Source organism: Bombina bombina, chromosome 6 (assembly GCF_027579735.1).
Source record: "Bombina bombina isolate aBomBom1 chromosome 6, aBomBom1.pri, whole genome shotgun sequence".
NCBI lineage: Eukaryota > Metazoa > Chordata > Amphibia > Anura > Bombinatoridae > Bombina > Bombina bombina.
Genome location: NC_069504.1, coordinates 727,478,587 through 727,500,939, shown reverse-complemented (window position 1 = coordinate 727,500,939; position 22,353 = coordinate 727,478,587).

The window sequence follows — 22,353 nt, the reverse complement described above, 5'->3', positions numbered from 1 at the left end:
AGGTCTGATAACAGACAAGGAGGTGGTGTAGGTATTTTACTCTCCTCTTGTTGCACCTTTCAACAAATACATCCTATCTCTTCCCTCACTTTTCCCTCATTCGAAACCCACATGATTCGCTTATTCTCCCCTCTCTCTGTACGTGTTGCAGTCATATACCCACCCTCTGGCTCCTCAACTCAATTTCTAGATTACTTGGCTGCCTGGCTACCCTATTTCCTTTCCTCAGACACCCCTGCCCTCATTCTTGGCGACTTCAACATCCCCCTTAACAATCCCACTGCCTCATCCGCTAAACAACTTCTGCAACTCACTTCCTCTTTCGGTCTGTCACAATGGACTGATTCTCCCACTCACAAAGACGGTCACTCTCTTGACCTGATCTTTAGCTATCGATGCACTCTCTCAAACTTCTCAAACTCCCCTTTTCCTCTTTCTGACCACCATCTCCTTACTTGCAACATATCATCCCTTCCTATAACTCTCCCTCCTTCTACTCCTCACATCAAACTTCACAGAAGCATTATGTCTTTAGATCAGCAACAACTTGCTAATTCCCTTAAACCGCTCCTCTCATCCTTCTCCTCCTTTTCCTGCCCTGAACAATCTATCTGCCACTATAATTCCACCCTTATATCCGTCCTTGACAATCTCGCCCCTCTTACCATTGCTCGGAAATCACACACTCATCCCCAGCCCTGGCATACTCCTCTGACACGGTACCTACGCAGATGTTCCCGTACTCCCGGTCGGCATTGGAGAAAATCACGGAGTTCAGCTGATTTTCTTCATTACAAATTCATCTTGAACTCCTACTATTCTGCACTTAATCTGCACAAGCAACACTACTTCTCTACTCTTATATCTAATCTTTCTTCAAACCCAAAAGATCTGTTCTCCACTTTCAATACTCTCCTCCGCCCTCCCCCACTTCCTAATACAACTTCTCTGTCAGCTCAAGACTTTGCCAGTCACTTCATTAACAAAATTGACTCCATCAGACATGAAATCAGCTCTCAACATAATTCCATTCTCTCCCCCCCTCAAATGCTCTCACTCAACCCCAACCCTCATAACTTGAAACTTAGTTCATTCTCTCCTGTTACTGAGGAAGAAGTTTCAGCACTTATACTGCGCTCTCACCTCACTACCTGTCCCCTTGACCCTATCCCCTCACAGCTACTCCCCTCCCTCTCTGCTACCCTTACCCCTATACTAACACATATTTTCAACCTCTCCCTCAGCACTGATACATTTCCCTCATCGATTAAACATGCACTGGTCACACCTATCCTCAAAAAACCTTCCCTTGATCCTACCTCCCCATCCAACTACCGCCCTATTTTCTCCTCCCTCTTGCTTCAAAGCTTTTCGAAAAACTAGTATATGCACGCCTATCCCATTTCCTTACGTTAAACTCCCTTCTTGACCCGCTGCAATCTGGATTTCGTACCTATCACTCCACAGAGACAGCTATTGTTAAGGTAACCAACGACTTACTTACAGCAAAATCAAAAGGTCACTTCTCTCTGCTTATCCTCCTTGATCTGTCCGCAGCCTTTGACACTGTCGACCACCCTCTTTTGCTCCAAACCCTGCAATTCTTCGGCATCTGTGACACAGCCCTTTCGTGGCTCTCTTCCTACCTATCAAACCGTACCTTCAGTGTAGCCTTCTCTGGGGCCTCCTCTGCCCCGTCACCACTTTCTGTCTGAGTACCGCAAGGCTCTGTCCTTGGTCCCCTTCTCTTCTCAATCTATACATCATCACTAGGCTCCCTAATTAAGTCCCACGGTTTCCAATATCATTTGTACGCCGATGACACCCAAATCTACTTCTCTGCACCAGACCTATCTCCTTCCTTGCTAATCCGTGTCACTAACTGTCTTTCTCACATCTCTTCCTGGATGTCCTCCCACTACCTCAAGCTAAATCTCTCCAAAACTGAGCTCCTCATTTTCCCCCCTTCTTCCAAAATCTCCACCCCCAATATCTCTATAACTGTGGACAACTCCATCATTACCCCTACCCCGCATGCCCGATGTCTCGGGGTCACATTTAACTCCGATCTTTCCTTCACTCCTCACACTCAGTCCTTGGTTAAAGCCTGCCGCTTCCACCTTAAAAACATCTCCAAAATTAGACACTTCCTTACACAAGACACAACTAAGATTTTAATCCACTCTCTCATTCTTTCCCACCTTGATTACTGCAACTCTGTCCTCTCTGGTCTCCCCACCTGCCGCCTAGCTCCCTTACAATCCATACTGAATGCCTCTGCCAGACTCATCTTCCTTACACGTCGCTCTTCATCTGCTGCTCCTCTCTGCCAATCCCTTCACTGGCTTCCTCTTGCCTCTAGGATCAAACACAAAATTCTCACTCTGACATACAAAGCCCTCAACTGCACTGCTCCTCCCTATATCTCAGACCTTTTCTCCAGATACTCTCCCTCCCTTCCCATTCGCTCTGCTCATGACCTCCTACGCTCCTCCTCTCTGGTTACCTCATCGCACTCCCATTTACAGGACTTCCCCAGACTGGCTCCCATCTTGTGGAACTCTCTGCCTCGCTCCACAAGACTCTCCCCTAGTTTTGAAAGCTTCAAGCGCTCCCTAAAGACTCTGCTGTTCAAGGATGCATACAACCTATGCTAACCTTACTTTATACCAGTTCCACTCCTCCATTGCTATCCCCTGAACCCCCTTAGCATGTAAGCCTAAGAGCCCAGCTGGAGTGGATTACAACAGTGCAACTCTTGGCAGGGCCCTCTACCCACTTTATCCCTTAATTGTTTTATACTCCCCTTTGTTTATAGCGCTGCGGAATCTGTTGGCGCTCTACAAATAACCGATAATAATAATAATAATAATAATCTCATGAGGAACTTACAGTTCATTTCTTGTACTCTCGATGAGATAGAGGCTGTCATGATGAGATGGAATGCGTGATTTTCTGGTCTAGTTCTTCTATCCATCTTGTGGTGTATGTCCAGAGGGTGTTAATGTCAGTAAGTGGCAGTATTTTGTAGATTACATATATAAGGTGTCTGGGCGTTGTTTGCATCATACATAGTTTTTTGAAGGGCGTGGATGTCCATGTGGTATATTAATGCGGATTATGCTGAATGGGCAGAGGAAGAGATCGGGGTCCTACATGAGGTGGACCCTGCCACCGGAGACAACCGCCTGCATCACCGCCAGGTCGTCTGGATCAACGACCTACCGGCCCACCGATTACGAGACAGTGGGACAACTGTTACCCTTGTCCAGCCACACATTGTCACCAATTCGGACCAAACAGGGAAATCCCTTGCAGTTCATGTGGCTGAGGGTATGGTTTCTTCCGGATCCCTACTGCACGGGTGCACCTGGATTGTGGTGCCAGCTCCCATGCTGTGGAGGTAGCGGTTATGAATCATTTCCCCTATGAGGTCTTGTTAAGGAAAAAACCTAGGACACCTCGCTTCCTCCTTTGTATGGGACAGCCCCTCAGATTCTTGCTCTGTCACCGCCCGCCAGCAAGCCGGACGGCAGGCCACCACACTCTATCTGGGGATCCAGATGCCTCTATGTTTGGGTTGGGAGCAGTGCTGAGCCAAGTAGACGAAGAAGGGCACGACCACCTCATAGCCTACATCAGAAGGAAGCTGTTACCCAGAGAGGTAGGCTACATGGCGGTAAAGAAAAAATGCCTGGCCCTGGTCTGGGCCCTGAAAAAACTACAACCCTACCTGTACGGACGGGCATTCACCGTTCTCACGGACCTCAACCCACTGGTTTGGCTCCACCTGTTGCGGTGGAGTTTAGCCTTGTAGCCCTTCAACTTCACTATCCAATATCACCCGGGAAAAAGCACTGGGAATGCTGATGGACTTTCCCAGCAAACTGAATTGGGATAGCTCCCGGACAGCCCCAGGCTGATTTTTCAGGGGGGAGTACTGTCACGGATGCCAAGGTTAAACCTATAAAAACCAAAAAGAACTTTCCTCTGTGCAACACCTAGGTGTGCTTAAGTTAATCGAAGAAAAAGGGGACACAAGCTATCAATTTATAATGAATTTATAATATTATATGAAGAAGCTAAAAAAAAAAAGGTTAAAAAAACATAAAAAATTAAAAAATTATAACAGAGATCTCTCGATGTGCAAATTTAAAAGCAATTGATTTACTTCATATAAGCTACACACAAAAATTAAAACAAATACACAGTAGATACACAGTAAATATATATATAAATACAAAAAATGCAAGAGATATATACGATACACAATCAAACAATTGATACAAAATTGGAGGTAGCTGGAAATCGTATTCCCATAGAAGCTCCCTGTGGACCGTCAGCCCTGTGAATAGAATAGACAACAGCAACTTCTTACGTGGATATTACTTGTCATAAGAAAAAATGGTATATCCGTACTTGCACATAGGATTAAGTCAGTGGTCACGATCTCTCCAAAAAGACAGCGCTTCTTCAGATTTCAGAAAGCCAGCCGTTAGTGAAGAGATTTCCAATGGAAGTCGTGAAACTGATCACACCTGTGGTTTGAAATTACCAAACAGTTTACTGGGACTCCAAAGCAAACACACAGTCTTTGCTTCTTTACGGAAGCCACAGAGCCTCAAAAAACAGATATCAATGAGCACAACACACACTGAGCAACGCGTTTCAAATTGTTACCAATTCTTTCTCAAGCTCAGTTAATTGCTCATTTGACCACACTTATATACCGCAGATTTAAAAGGTATATACCCTTTTTCAAATTGTTAAAATTACATATGCTTAAAAACTTTGGTAGAATAACAATCTTAAAAAACCAAACATATCTGAATTCAAATACCTCTTGCAAAAAGTTTTAAAAACATGTATAAATCCTCAATTGATTGATATCAACGTATATTGATACTACAAAAATAATAATAATAATAATAATAATAAATATTTACGCTAAAAATAATAAGTCAATACTGCACATTGAGGACTCATATTAAAATGAATACCTTCTTTTACACGAACAAAACCAAAAGCATCTGGTATTTTGCAAATACATCTTTTGATATATATAAAAATAATAAGTTAGAATTCTAAAAAATTCTTAAATTCTACTAAAAATATATGTTTACTAAAAATAATTTTATTTTTTTTTTAAAAAAACTACAAAAAATTAATTAGTAGCGGTCTTTAATATATATGGAGTTATGCATAAAAACGTGTATATACTTTAAAAACATTTCAATTTATATTTTGATTCTAATTCTCTAGAAAACTACCCAGATCAAAATCCAGATTTAGACCATTGGGGTGTAGTGTTTTTAAATTAAAAAATCCTTTTTGTTTCTAGCTTTATAAGATCTTTTCTTTGTTCACTACCCCTCCAATTTGGTTTTATCTTATCTATAATGGTATATTTAAAATGTTTCAAATTTCTATTATTGCACTTTTTAAAAAGTTTAGGGACAGGAAGATCTTGATTTTTTATTTTATCCATATTCTCTATGGAGGTAAAATGCTCTCTGATTCTATCCCTTACCGGGCGTTCAGATTTCCCCACATATTGAACCCCACATAAACATTTGATAAGATATACTGTATTTACATTAGTGCACCTAAAAGTTCCATTAATCTTATATTCTCTACCTGTAATGTTTGAAACAAAGGTTTTTCTTTTTTGAGAATGATTACAAGCTTTACAATTGAAACAGGGAAGAAAAAAAAACCTAATCTGATTCCCCCTTAAAGGACCAGTCAACACAGTAGATTTGCATAATCAACAAATGCAAGATAACAAGACAATGCAATAGCACTTAGTCTGAACTTCAAATGAGTAGTAGATTTTTTTCTGACAATTTTAAAAGTTATGTCTTTTTCCACTCCCCCTGTAACATGTGACAGCCATCAGCCAATCACAAATGCATACATGTACCATGTGACAGCTATCAGCCATTCACAAATGCATACACACTTATTCTTGCACATGCTCAGTAGGAGCTGGTGACTCAAAAAGTTTAAATATAAAAAGACTGTGCACATTTTGTTAATGGAAGTAAATTGGAAAGTTGTTTAAAATGACCTGATCTATCTGAATAATGAAAGTTTAATTTTGATTGAGTGTCCCTTTAAATACACATCAACTAATTTTATTTTTTTTATTTTTACTCATATCAGTGGGAGCTAACATATTTTTTAAATTGTTACTTTTCATTTACACCTTATACGGGCACATAGGTAGATTTGGGCCTATTATCTAATCTGCTCTCAAAATTGGCCAATATTTCCACAAAATGTTCTCAATAATATATTTTTCACTGTTATTTTGGGTAATAAAAGGAACAAAAATGGCATTTTTTTATTTTTCAAGATTTTCTTTGGCTAACAGATCTTTTCTATTAGTTTCAAAAGCTTCTTTTTTGCCTGTTCAATTAAGTGGGGGTTATAGCCTCTTTCAATAATTTTTTTCTCTAGTATTAGAGACTGCATTGTAAAGTCATTATCCGTTTGACAGTTCTTTCAAATCCTTTTAAATTGATTCTTAGGGATATTCTCCTTCCAAACATCGAGGTGGCTGCTAGTAGCGTGGATGTAACTATTTGCATCCACCTCTTTAAAATTGATTTTACTTGTAAAAGTTACTGTAAGGTTGTCAATAGCCAAGTATGGATCTAAATTAGGTATGGAACACAATTGCAGAATAAGCAGTAAATATTGTTGTGTATCACTAGACGAATAGAATTACGCTATAAATTGAGTGAAATTCGATTGTATAGTGAAAAATAATAATCTGAAATATTACCCCTTAATAGAGGTTAGAGGATCAATGTATTCGAAGTGGAATAACTGATATTTGTTAGGAGGAGAGAATAAAGCAAGGTACTCAAATCTCCTTTTATGACTAATTGAATTTCAGAGAAACTTTGTCAAGACTCAGGATTTTATATTTATGTATTCATATGCTGGTTAAGAGTGTCTACCAAACTAATATGTATGCGCTACTTTGTTGTTTAGATCTTATGACTTGAGTTGCTTATAAGTTCATTGCAGAACCTCTAAGTTTGGTAATTTAGAGACAACTTAACTCAGCGTGACGAAATAAACAGGAGAATGTCACTGTGAGGATGTGCTGCGGTGCAGCGTAATACAACAGAGAGAAGTGAAAACGAAATCTACTTGCGTCTGAGTGTTAATCTGTAAAGTGTCCTGGCTGCTTCGTGAGAGCTGCTGTGTAGCGTGGCAGGGAGAAAATGGAGTCAGCAGTTGCAACGCTGAAACCCGGTCTTTAGTGGGAGGAGTTTCCGGTAAACAATCTCTTTACGTTAGACAAGTACACAGGATGAAAGAAGTAAGTTGATTCTGTGGAGGAGTTTTTTAGTTTGTTGTAGTGGATTGCGCTGAGAACTGAAATGGTAACAAGTTGCAATCAATAGTATCAATTTAGTTTATCCACGGCACAGTCCCAAAACTGGATACTTTGTATATCGGCAGTTGGCAGTTGTGGTTTGTCACTAAGTATATGACTCAAGGGAATAAGTAGCTTTAAGGAAATCCTTAGTTATAGCTCAGTTTAAACGTAGTCTTACTACTAGAATACTAAGCAAGGTGCAACAGGAAATGGTGAAACTTATAGAGGAAGTAGCCAATGAGACATTCACATGCAAAAACAGCCTTAAAGAGACAGTAACCCTCACAGTTCCATTTTTCACACTTATCTCCAAATCAAGAAATACAATTTTATCACTACTTATTTCATATGTGAATTTAAGATTTTTTTCATTTGTATTCATTCTTGAAAAGAACCATTCCAATTCCTCAACAGAACCATTCCAAACTACAATGATATCATCTATATAGCATTTAAAGATGACCAGATTTGCCCCCAAGGCAACAGAATCTAAAAAGATTTGTTCCTATAGGCCCATAAAAATATTTGCATAACTGGGGGCAATTCTGGTCCCCATGGCTGTGCCACAACACTGTAAATAAAAGTTCCCTTTAAAAAAGAAATAATTATGAGTGAGGATATATCTAATCCCTTCTAAAATTATACTTTTTTGTTCTTGTTTTAGCTTACTATCCTTTCCGAGAAAAAAGTTTATGGCCTCTAAGCCATCTTTGTGCCTAATGCTGGTATATAGACTGGACATGTCACAAGTGGCTTACAAAAGTCCGTCTGTCCATTTTAAATCTTCAAATATACGCAAATCATCAGTGCAATTCCTTAAATAGCTTGGCAAATACCTTACATAATTTTGCAAATAAAAGTCAATATACTCAGACAGATTTGAAGTAATTGATCTAATCCCTGAGACTAGTCGGTCTCCCGGATGGGGCTGATATCGATTTATGGATCTTAGGTAAACAGTATAGGAGGGGGATTCGTGGAACATCTTGTATTAAGTATTTACTTTTTAATTTAAAATGCCTTTGTCTTTTGCATCTTTTGGACTTCTAGTTAAAATTCCATACGTATCTTTATCTTGTAACAGTATAATAACAAAACCAAGATAATACTCCTTATCCATAATAACAATCCCACCCCCCTTATCAGCCGGTTTCAACACTACATTGTTGTTGTTCTCTAGATCTTTAATTTCAGACAATTGTTGTTGTTTTTTAAATATTCCATCTGATTTTTTCTACCTTTTTGGCCTCTATGTTTTGTATATCTTTAGTTACCAATCTCTCATAGGACTCTAGATGACATCCCTTAATACCTTTAGGATAAAAGTTTGATTTTGTCCTTAAATTAGTATGTATATACCCATTCGGTTCCTCAGCTGTAATTTGCTCCCTTTCAAACTGATTCCTTAGGAACCATTTCTTTACAGTCAAGGTCCTTATAAACTTGTGGGCATCAATAAAAACATTAAATTTGTTTAATCTATTAGAGGGAGCAAAAGACAACCCTTTATCTAGTACTTCAGTCTGTTTCTCTGTTAGGTTAACTTTACTTAAATTATATACACCACTTTTTTAAAAATTGTTGGTGTTATTTGTGTTATTTCCTATTCTCTCCTCTTCTTTTTCTTTATTTCTCAGAACCTCTTGTTTTTTACTTGCCTGAAATCCTCTTCCTCTCCTACCCCTTCTCCTGAGGCCCTTATTTATCTTTGACTTCATTCTACCAGTTGAAAATCCCTGTTTACATTTTGATAGTTCACCCCAAAAAAACGTCAAACCCACACCCCTACTATCTAGCCCCCTGCGATTTCTCACCGGATATGGACGCAATCGCGATCTCCCAGACACTTGGTTTTACTTTTTCTGTACCTTTTCACAGAAGAGCTGATCTCTGACCGCCTAAACTTTCTCAGACTGGCCGGGCTCCTGGAACTACCGGCCGGCCGCTCCTCCCCGCATACCCGCTGACATTTACATCAGGTCGCTCCAGCAGCCCTTCACCACAGAGCTATGCTCTTTTGGGGATTGGTACCCCCAGGGAGGGCAAGAGGTGGGGTGATTGCAAGAGAGGAGCTCCCTTTAGGAACTGGGGGTTCCGGACCCCCTAAAACTCCTATTTTGCCTTGGCCTTCTCGTGTACATTTGATCACCTGTAGCTCCGCCCCCAGCCATGGATCATGTGGCTTTTTGGACTGTAGCACCTGGGGACAGAGGGCTTTCCAACGATACCCGGTAAGTGCTGCCGCTCCCCAGGGATCACCCCGGGAATAGCCACCTTTGTACCACTGGGACCCTATAAGACAATGGACACTATGGGGGGCACCAGCCTGTCTGGAGGGGTGGGAATGGTAGGAGATCTGAAGGTCTGATAAGACTCCTTATCAAAATGAGTTGCTCTTTGTTTCACCCGAATACTGGTTCTGTCTTGTTATTTGGGTGGGCTCTGCTGTAATCACTTTGCTTTGCTACATAGCGGCATGTTCCAGGTATAGGAAGGACCCTTCTGGCAGAGTTACCCAGTCGGGGTAGCCGGTATCCATCACAGAGGTTATTTTCACCCTGAGGTATTTAAGAGAATTATTTCTGACTATCAATAAGCAATGTTGGGTGGTCTGAGTCATGGTCTTACGTGGTATATTAATATTTAGAATCTCAGATTTGGAAAGATTAAGTTGAATGTTGAATACCCTACCATAGGACTGAAATTCTTCTAACTCGCTTTTTTTCTCCTATTATCAATTTGTCTTCGTTCTCTTGCTATCTTTGTTTGAAAAAAAGGCATCTAAGCTAAGGAGCCAGACATTTTTTGTTTCAGTACCCCGGACAGCACTTGTTTATTGGTGCTGTCCAATCAACAAGGACAACCCAGGTTGTGAACCAAAAATGGGCTGGCTTCTAAACTTACATTCTTGCTTTTCAAATAAAGATAGCAAGAGAGTGAAGAAAAATTGATAATAGAGGGACACTCAGGTTTTATTAAATTTTCCTGATTCAGATACAGCATGTAATTTTAAACAACTTTCCAATTTACTTCCATTAAAAAAAATGTGCACAGTCTTTTATATTTACACTTTTTTTGAGTCACCAGCTCCTACTGAGCATGTGCAAGAACTTAGACTATACGTATATGCATTTGTGATTGGCTGATTGCTATCACATGGTACAGGGGGAGTGGAAATATACATAACTTTAAAATGTGTTAGAAAAGAATCTACTACTCATTTGAAATTCAGAGTAAATGCTATTGTATTGTCTTGTTATCTTGCATTTGTTGATTATGCAAATCTGCTGTGTTTACTGGTCCTTTAAGCAGCACACCAGGAGCCATGAAGATGCCAATTGTGGGCCCTCTTACATGCTGAGCCCTCGGTCCAGGTCCTATTTGTCCGGCTGATCATGTCCACCCTTGAATGGAGGGCATTGAATATCTCTCTTACAATTACAAATAGGAAGAAGCTACAGCTAAAATCTAATGTAAATAACTGCGAGAAACAAAAGAAAGTAGAGAACGTACAATACTACTCAGTTCATTTACTTGTTCATTCCTAAGTTATCTTATCTCAAACAAAATGTTTGCACAAAAGATCAAGATGTATATAACACAGATCTACAGATGGCTGCTGCATTGAGGGCAGTATACACTGAAGTGCCATACAATTCTTGAGGATACAATTGTTTATGCTTTAGGAATTCCTATGGAATTTATTACAGAAGCAGCTGTTTCATACAACCTAGTTTCTGTCTGTGTTTTGTAGCGTTGTCATTAAAAATGCTATCATCATAAATAGTAAAATCTTACACTCACAGAGCCAACTCCTATCCACCATTGTCTGGTAGCTGTGGCTGAAGGTCATGCCATTTTAAAGGGACAGTGTGCTGTGTTTTTGTCCTCCCCTTTAATGTGTTCCTAATAATCTATTTTACCTGCTGGAGTGAATTAAATTATTTACGCACATATTCTTTATCTTTATTTTTACATTTTTAAACATCTGATTTTGCCTGCTGAAACCACCATCACCTATACTGAAAATTAGAGGATTATAGGAAAACTATGTAAGCAAAAATGTGCAGAAATCATGTTCTCAGTGAGCGGTAAGAGAGTGAGAGACTAATATGTTTATTTTCATTATTTCTCTCTAAGAATTGGATTTTATATATATAGTGAAAGATAAATAAGGAGGACTTTGTGTATATAAAGAGAAACAAGGTTTACTCTCCCTGTAAGCTCAGCCCATTTGATTAGGTTGTTGTTTAAATTACCAATAACAGCCGTTTCATGTAACATAAATAAACTTAAATTAGCAATTCTAGCTTCTCCCCTAGTACTTAAACTCTGCATCTGATGTAAGTCATTGGAAATTCTTTAAAAGGAAAATAATTTTATAAAGTCTGCAAGTCCCGTCTAGGAGCCAATTTTGCCCCTCTCCAAAGCAGCATAGGCAATGAGGATGTTTCTCTGTCCTTGGACACTTCCCTATCTGTGTGGCATCACTGTGCATAACACTATTACTGCTTACTGCCCAGTACTATAAATACAATTTATACACCTATGGCAACAAGCATGAGAAAATGTAAAGAACACAGTGGGATTGTCCTTTGCACCGAGGAAGTGAAGAGAAGAACAATATCCCCCCAACATACACACTACTGATGATATTTTGTGTGTGTGTGTGTGTGTGTCTGTGTAGTTTATACTAATACATGTGTTTGTGTATGTATTCATTAACAATTTCAACAGAGAGTTGAACAGGTTATATACAGCACTCGCCCCTTCGATAGTGGAAGTGTATAGAAATAAATTGTTAAGAAATATGAGTATTCTTTATTAGTATAATAATTAAAATGGGTGAAAAAACACACATTAAAAACTCAGTGGTTTCAATGTAGCGGAGACCAATGCTAAATACCTAGGTTATTGGTACTGACAGTCTCACTTTTTGTTATTATTGTGTAACTGGAGTTGTACACAAATATTGACTAAAATGCCCTCACCCGTGGGGGTCTATTTATCAAGCTCCGAACGTGTTTCCTTCAGGCTCGCCAGAAACACAAGTTATGTAGCAACGGTCTAAAGACCACTGCTCCATAACCTGTCCGTCTGCTCTGAGGTTGCGGACAGAAATCAACCCGATCGAATACGATCGGGTTGATTGATACCCCCTGCTAGCGACCGATTGGCCTCAAATATGCAGGGAACGGTATTGCACCAGCAGTTCACAAGAACTGCTGGTGCAATGATAAATGCAGACAACGTATGCTGTCGGCATTTATCGATGTGCGGCGAACATGGTTCGCTAAAGCGGATCATGTCCATCCACACAATGATAAATGGACCCCAAGATGTTAAACTGAATGAAAAAGGGGATATGAGGTATATAACTACTTAAATAAGTGCCTGTCAATTAAAATCCTCAAATTATATATATCATGATTCGCTTAGCACATTGATAAAAAGCAGTTGTTATTCACAGTTGCCTGTTTATAAATTATCCACTATTTTCATTAGACATAAAGGTTAATATAAGGGCCACAAGTGGTAAGATATTTATTTGTTACAATTCTCCAGTGTCAGAGTTAGCTAAATGTGTAATTTTTAATAAGTTATCACAACAACCTAAGTGTTAAATGCTTGGTGATAGAAAAAAATAATTATTTATATATGAATATATATACAGTATGTTGTTTCATGGGTCAGTATTTGTTGACACCCATGTTTGGATCATATATACAGCCTTATGTTAATGAACAAGCTTACAAAGAGTGAATTTGTGATGGAGCAATATGCCTGTTGCATCGATTATCACTATCAGTTATATATATATTAACGTGAGACTCTCCAAATGAGATGTATCATTGGACAGGTATAATGATTCAATAAAAATATTATAAGCTATCGATCCGATAGTAAACTATGGGGGGTAGTTATCAACGTGTCTATTTTACCTGTCTCCGCCGGCCCAATACGCCCGCCTAAGCTTGCCTCACATCGCCGCAGACCTGCAAAAATTCGCCTAAGTTATCAAACAAGCTGTCAAAAAAGCCGCGCACCAAGTACGGGGCGATGAGCAGCGGACTGTGAGAGTTACCAATCATCCGATCTCGCTGCTCTTCGGCTTTTTTACAGCTTTCTTGCTAGCCTGTCACTAAGCACCCACACTAATCTACACTGTTCTACCCCCTATACCGGCGCCCCCGGAGCCCCCCGCAACTAAATAAAGTTACTAACCCCTAAACCGCCACTCCTAAACCCCGCCGCAACTCTTATAAATGTATTAACCCCTAAACCGCCGCTCCTAGACCCCGCCGCAACTCTTATAAATGTATTAACCCCTAAACCGCCGCTCCCGGACACCGCTGCCACCTACATTATACCTAGTAACCCCTATCCTGCCCCCCCTATACCGTCGCCCTCTATAATAAAGTTATTAACCCCTATACTGCTGATCCCGCACCTCGCCGCAACTAAATAGTTTAACACCTAAACCGCCACTCCCTGACCCTGCCGCAACCTATATTAAATTTATTAACCCCTATCCTGCCCCCCCTACACCGTCGCCACCTATAATAAATTTATTAACCCCTATCCTGCCCCCCACTACACCGCCGCCACTGTAATAAAATTATTAACCCCTAAACCTAAGTCTAACACTAACCCTAACACCCCCCTAACTTAAATATTAATTAAATAAATCTAAATAATATTTTTATTATGAACTAAATTAATCCTATTTAAAACTAAATACTTACCTTTAAAATAAACCCTAATATAGCTACAATATAAATAATAATTATATTGTAGCTATTTTAGGATTTATTTTTATTTTACAGGCAAATTTCAATTTATTTTAACTAGGTACAATAGCTATTAAATAGTTATTAACTATTTAATAACTACCTAGCAAAAAGAAATACAAAATTACCTGTAAAATAAATCCTAACCTAAATTACAATTAAACCTAACACTACACTATCATTAAATTAATTAAATAAATTAACTACAAATAACTACAATTAAATACAATTACATAAACTAACTAAAGTACAAAAAATAAAAAAAGCTAAGTTACAAAAAATAAAAAAAATAAGTTACAAACATTTTAAAAATATTACAACAATTTTAAGCTACTTACACCTAATCTAAGCCCCCTAATAAAATAACAACCCCCCCCCCCAAAAATAAAAAAATGCCCTACCCTATTCTAAATTAAAAAAGTTCAAAGCTCTTTTACCTTACCAGCCCTTAAAAGGGCCTTTTGTGGGGCATGCCCCAAAGAATTCAGCTCTTTTGCCTGTAAAAGAAAAATACAACCCCCCCCAACATTAAAACCCACCACCCACATACCCCTAATCTAACCCAAACCCCCCTTAAAATAACCTAACACTAATCCCCTGAAGATCATCCTACCTTGAGTCGTCTTCACTCAGCCGAGCAGCGATGGAATCGAAGAGGAGACCCGGAGCGGCAGAAGTTATCCTCCAAGCGGCGCTGAAGAAATCTTCCATCCAATGAAGTAATCCTCCAGTCGGCGCTGAAGAAGTCTTCCATCCGGGTGATGTCATCTTCCAAGAGGCGCTGAAGAAGTCTTCTATCCGGGCGATGTCATCTTCCAAGTGGGGTCTTCAATCTTCAATCTTCAATCTTCATCCAGCCGACGCGGAACATCCTTCTTTACCGACGGACTACCGACGAATGAAGGCTCCTTTAAGGGACGTCATCCAAGATGGCGTCCCTTCAATTCCGATTGGCTGATAGGATTCTATCAGCCAATCGGAATTAAGGTAGGAAAAATCTGATTGGCTGATTGAATCAGCCAATCAGATTCAAGTTCAATCCGATTGGCTGATCCAATCAGCCAATCAGATTGAGCTCACATTCTATTGGCTGTGGGATCGGTAGGATAGGGGTTAATAACTTTATTATAGAGGGCGGCGGTATAGGGGGGGCAGGATAGGGGTTACTAGGTATAATGTAGGTGGCGGTGGGCTCCGGGAGCGGCGGTTTAGGGGTTAATACATTTATTATAGTTGCGGCGGGGTCAGGGAGCGGCGGTTTAGGGGTTAATATGTATAGAGTAGCTTGCGGTGGGCTCCGGGAGCGGCGGTTTAGGGGGTAATACATTTATTTAGTTGCGGCGGTGTAGGGGGGGACAGATTAGTGGTGTTTAGACTCGGGGTACATGTTAGGGTGTTAGGTGCAGACATCTCCCATAGGAATCAATGGGATGTCTGGCAGCAGCGAACTTGTACTTCGCTATGGTCAGACTCCCATTCATTCCTATGGGATCCGCCGCCTCCAGGGTGGCGGTTTGAAAACCAGGTATGCTGGGCCGGAAAAGTGCAGAGCGTACCTGCTAGTTTTTTGATAACTAGCAAAAGTAGTCAGATTGTGCCGTACTTGTGTGTGGAACATCTGGAGTGACGTAAGAATCAGAATCGATCTGTGTCGGACTGAGTCTGGCGGATCGAAGTTAAGTCACAAAATTCTACTTTTGCCGGTCTCTAGCCTTTGATAACTAAGGCGAATCAGCCTCGCCACAAATACGCTGCGGAATTCCAGCGTATTTGAGGTTGACGGCTTGATAACTAGGCCCCAATATGTTCACTCAGTGGCCCATATTTATCAAGCTCCGAACGGAGCTTGAAGGGCCGTGTTTCTGGCAAGTCTACAGACTCGCCAGAAACACCAGTTATGAAGCAGCGGTCTAAAGACCGCTGCTCCATAACCTGTCCGCCTGCTCTGAGCAGGCGGACAGACATCGCCGGAAATCAAACCGATCGAGTACGATCGAGTTGATTAACACCTCCCTGCTGGCGGCCGATTGGCCGCGAGTCAGCAGGGGGCGGCGTTGCACCAGCAGCTCTTGTTAAATGCGCATTTAGCGAGGTCTTGCAGACCTGATCCGCACTAATAAATAGGGGCCAGTATCTTGTGTTAACAAACTGACCGCTTGTTCACTAATCATATGATTGCACTTAGAAAGACGCTCTAACAAGAGCCCCTGTTATTTAAGCTATAGATTCAATAACAAACAAGTATATGTTCACTTGGCATCTGAGGTTAATAGAATCCGCTTATTCAATTCTCATATAATTGCACTAGGATAACACTCTAACAAGAGCCCCTGTGCAAATGTCGCACCTATTATATTACTGATCCCTGTCAGACCTGATGAGTGGCTTACATGAAAGCCGCCTAGCGGGGTATATAAATTGAGCTCCAACATAGAAAACCAGAGTACTTTAAAAAAGGGCACCCAATTACCCTCTAACCCCCTTAACATGTTTTGCCATATTGGCTTTTTCAAAAGAGTTTGTGTATGTGTCTGTACGCATGTGGTGTGTGTGTTTACTAGTGATGTTGCGAATTGTTCGCCGGCGAATAGTTCCCGGCGAACATAGCTTGTTAGCGTTCGCAGCGGCGGGCGAACATATGCGATGTTCGATCCGCCCCCTATTTGTCATCATTGAGTAAACTTTGACCCTGTATCTCACAGTCTGCAGAAACATTACAGCCAATCAGCAGCAGACACTCCCTCCCAGACCCTCCCAGCTCCTGGGCAGCAGCCATTTTAGATTCATTCTGATCCTGCATTGTTAGTGAGAGGAGGGACAGTGTAGCTGCTGCTGATTTTTTAGGGAAATTGATAGCTAGGCTAGTGTATTCAGTGTCCACTACAGTCCTGAAGGACTCATCTGATCTCTGCTGTTTGGACAGCGCCCCAAAAAAGCCCTTTTTAGGGCTAGAACATCATTTTGGGGGGGGGGTTTTGCCTGTGTAATTTTGACTGTGAAACATCAGTCTGCTAGTGTAATCTAATTGCAGTTGCCTGCCTGCCAGCGTGTGTGCCAGGCCCACTTGCTAAGTGCCACCACTCATATCTGTTGTAACAGTAGTGTAAATATTTAAAAAAAAAAAACTTTTTTGACTGTGAAACATCAGTCTGCTAGTGTAATCTAATTGCAGTTGCCTGCCTGCCAGCGTGTGTGCCAGGCCCACTTGCCAACTAGTGCCACCACTCATATTTGTTGTAACAGTAGTGTAAATATTTAAAAAAAAACTTTTTTGACTGTGAAATATCAGTCTGCTAGTGTAATCTAATTGCAGTTGCCTGCCTGCCAGCGTGTGTGCCAGGCCCACTTGCTAAGTGCCACCACTCATATCTGTTGTAACAGTAGTGTAAATATTTAAAAAAAAAAAACTTTTTTGACTGTGAAACATCAGTCTGCTAGTGTAATCTAATTGCAGTTGCCTGCCAGCGTGTGTGCCAGGCCCACTTCCCAACTAGTGCCACCACTCATATTTGTTGTAACAGTAGTGTAAATATTTAAAAAAAAACTTTTTTGACTGTGAAACATCAGTCTGCTAGTGTAATCTAATTGCAGTTGCCTGCCTGCCAGCGTGTGTGCCAGGCCCACTTGCTAAGTGCCACCACTCATATCTGTTGTAACAGTAGTGTAAATATTTAAAAAAAATAAACTTTTTTGACTGTGAAACATCAGTCTGCTAGTGTAATCTAATTGCAGTTGCCTGCCTGTCTGCCAGCGTGTGTGCCAGGCCCACTTGCCAACTAGTGCCACCACTAATATTTGTTGTAACAGTAGTGTAAATATTTTAAAAAAAAACTTTTTTGACTTGAAACATCAGTCTGCTAGTGTAATCTAATTGCAGTTGCCTGCCTGCCAGCGTGTGTGCCAGGCCCACTTGCTAAGTGCCACCACTCATATCTGTTGAGGGTGTTAGTTCACGTATTTCATATAGATAACACTGTGCTCGTGCACGAGAAGTTATCTGGGAGCAGGCACTGATTGGCTAGACTGCAAGTCTGTCAAAAGAACTGAAAAAAGGGGCAGTTTGCAGAGGCTTAGATACAAGATAATCACAGAGGTTAAAAGTATATTATTATAAATGTGTTAGTTATGCAAAACTGGGAAATGGGTAATAAATGGATTATCTATCTTTTAAAACTATAAAAATTCTGGTGTAGACTGTACCCTTAAACGGGGAGTTTGGTCTGTCACTGTGAAGCGGGCGTAACCCTTACACTACATGATCGCAACAACATCATACCTGATGTTTTAAAGCACGTTATTCCAAACTACTTAGGAATGTTAGGTGATTTATGCCCTTTGTGGCTTAAAACCAGACTCTGCATCAACTATGTAATTTTCCTTGGGAGTTTTGCCATGGATCCCCCTCCGGCATGCCACAGTCCAGGTGTTAGTCCCCTTGAAACAACTTTTCCATCACTATTGTGGCCAGAAAGAGTCCCTGTTGGTTTTAAAGTTCGCCTGCCTATTGAAGTCAATGGCGGTTCGCCGGTTCGCGAACAGTTGCGGAAGTTCGAATCCGCCGTTCGCGAACTGAAATTTTTAGGTTTGCGACATCACTAGTGTTTACATGTGTTTTGTGTACATGGATGTCTTGTGTCTGCATGTTGTATGGATGTTTGTTTTGTCTTGTGTGTATGCATGCCTGTGTGTGTGTCCATGTGAATCTTGTCTTGCGTGTATGAGTGCTTCTGTGATTATGTATGGGTGTGAGCAAGCATGTATTGTGTGTATGTGTGCATATGTGTCTTGTCTTGTGTATATGTGTGCTTGTGTGTATGTATGAGAGTGAGTAAGCATGTTTTGTGTGCATGTGTCTTGTCCTGTGTACATGCATGAGTGGGAGTGTACTGTATGTGTTTCTGTGTGTGCATGGGTGCCTTGTGTGTATGTGTGCGTATGTGTGTTTGTACTTTTTTGTATTGTCTTGTGTGTATGCATGCGTGTGTGTGCATGTAAGTCTTGTCTTGTGTGCATGTATTATTATTATTATTATCATCATTTATTTGTATAGCGCCAGAAAATTTTGTAAAACTGGGTGTGTATGAGCGTGAGTAAGCATGTCTTGTGTGAGTATGCATGTGTGAGTTTGTGTATGAGTGGGAGTAAGCATGTCTTGTGTGAGTATGCATGTGTGTGTTTGTGTATGAGTGGGAGTAAGCATGTCTTGTGTGAGTATGCATGTGTGAGTTTGTGTATGAGTGGGAGTAAGCATGTCTTGTGTGAGTATGCATGTGTGAGTTTGTGTATGAGTGGGAGTAAGCATGTCTTGTGTGAGTATGCATGTGTGTGTTTGTGTATGAGTGGGAGTAAGCATGTCTTGTGTGAGTATGCATGTGTGTGTTTGTGTATGAGTGGGAGTAAGCATGTCTTGTGTGAGTATGCATGTGTGTGTTTGTGTATGAGTGGGAGTAAGCATGTCTTGTGTGAGTATGCATGTGTGAGTTTGTGTATGAGTGGGAGTAAGCATGTCTTGTGAGTATGCATGTGTGTGTTTGTGTATGAGTGGGAGTAAGCATGTCTTGTGTGAGTATGCATGTGTGAGTTTGTGTATGAGTGGGAGTAAGCATGTCTTGTGTGAGTATGCATGTGTGTGTTTGTGTATGAGTGGGAATAATCATGTCTTGTGTGTGCATGTGTGTCTTGCCTGTTTGTAAAATTTTAAATCAGTGTTTCTTGGCTCTAGTTCTTGGGCACACCCAACAGGCTGGAATTTGAAAATGTTAAATTCTTCATTCAATTTTAGTTAAAGGGACATTGTACACTAGATTTTTCTTTGCATAAATGTTTTGTAGATGATCCATTTATATAGCCCGTCTGGGAGTGTTTTTGTAACAATGTATAGTTTTGCTTATTTTTTAATAACGTTGTGCTGATTTTCAGACTCCTAACCAGGGCCGTCTTTAACACAGGGCAAAAGGGGCAGCTGCCCAGGGCCCAGTCTCTGTTGAGGGGCCCAAGAGTTTTTTTTTTTTATGGTTCATACCAGACTGCTGATGTGACATGGGGAACACACACATTCAGCCAGTGTCATGTGACATGCCAAGCTATTGCCATATGCTGTTTTAGATGTACACTGTGCAGCACTGAATGCAAAGCCCTAACTCAACATCCAGCCATTCCCACTGCATCAGAAAAGGTCCTACTGGGGTTACCACTGTTACCAGGTAACTGCTCTGGTGGTGGGGATTGTTTCTGGGTAGGGCTGACTGTAGGCGCATGCAGCAGAAAACTGGAGCGGCAGGCATGTGAGGATTTGAGCATCTGTGCAGCTGCATACACTGCTCTCTTCAGTCTTGAGGCTGTATGACACATCTCACACTGTATCCATGCAGCCTTGGGCAGACAGCACCCAGTCTGCTGGTCCCCTTAGCCCTGCTCTTTCTGCTGTGGCCCTAAGATCAACTAACTGAAGTTTGTTAGGGGAACAGTGCTTTGTAGAAAGGTGTCAGTGGGAAGAACAAGTGAGTGCACACATGCCCCTCCCCATGCAGCATTGTCTAGAGCAGGGTGAGAGGGAACTTGTTCCTAGCAAAGAAGTGACATGTGCTGCTGTGGCTGATGTATAGTGTCATGCTGATACTTCAAACATTAATGTAAGGTTTATTTATTTCATGTAATTGGCAAGAGTCCATGAGCTAGTGACGTATGGGATATACATTCCTACCAGGAGGGGCAAAGTTTCCCAAACCTCAAAATGCCTATAAATACACCCCCCACCACATCCACAATTCAGTTTTTACAAACTTTGCCTCCTATGGAGGTGGTGAAGTAAGTTTGTGCTAGATTTCTACGTTGATATGCGCTTCTCAGCATGCTGAAGCCCGGTTCCTCTCAGAGTGCAGTGAATGACAGAGGGATGTGAAGGGAGTATTACCTATTGAATGCAATGGTCATCCTAACGGGGATCTATTTCATAGGTTCTCTGTTTTCGGTCATAGAGATTCATCTCCTACCTCCCTTTTCAGATTGACGATATACTCTTATATACCATTACCTCTGCTGATTCTCGTTTCAGTACTGGTTTGGCTATCTACTTTATGTAGATGAATGTCTTTTGGTAAGTATGTTTTCCTTTATTTAGACACTCTCAGCTATGGTTTGGCACTTTAAATGTAAAGTTCTGAATATAATGTTTGTACTTATATTTGCCATGATTCAGGTTTATCATTATATTTCCTTTTTGCGGACTGTTAGTTTCATTTGGGAAATGCATAAAAAAAAAAATTCTTACCTGGAATTTTTCAAATTGACTTTCTTTCTAAATTGCGGGCTGTTAGGCTCACGGGTGCGCAAAATGCTATAATTTATTGCTTCATTCTTGGCGCAAGACTTTTTTGGCGCGAGAATTACGTTTGTTGATGTACTTTCGTCATTTCCGGCGTCTTAGTTGGCGCCGAGAATTTTCACTTAGTTGCGTCATCTATGACGCTCATGTTTGTTGCAGACGTTCTTGGCGCCAAAAAATATTTTGTCAGTTGTGGGTGTCATACTTGGCGCCAGATTTCTGACATTATTTAAGTCTTTATTTCATTCTGCTTCTGGTTTTCAGAGGCTTATTTTGTTTGCATTTTTTTCCCATTCCTGAAACTGTCATTTAAGGAAATTGATATTTTGCTTTATATGTTATTTTTTCTTTTACATTTGCAAGATATCTCAAAAACTGTTCCTGTATCAGAAAATACTGTTGGATTCCTGATGACTGATATCAGTCCTACCAAAGCTAAGTTCATTTATTTTAATGTTATGAATTTTTATCTTTAGCTATGGTTTGTAATAAGTTATCATGATAAGCTTTTACATGCAGAGTCCATCAGTACTAATGCATTATCTATTGCTATTCTTTTTAACATCTAATGTACAAGATATACCTTGGAATTTATAAGAATATTTTTTTGATTCTATTCTAAAGGCTTTGTCTGCCATCCCGCCTTCTGTTAAAATGTAAAGGTCTTTTTTAAACTTCTCATTTAGTTGATGAATTTTCAAATGACCGACAATATACTGATTTATTCTTCTCTGATGTTGTTTTTTCTCATTCAGAATATCTTTCATCAGATATTGACACTAACAAATCTACTTTTTTACTTTTAAAGTACATTTGTTCTTTGTTGAAAAGGTGTTGATTAT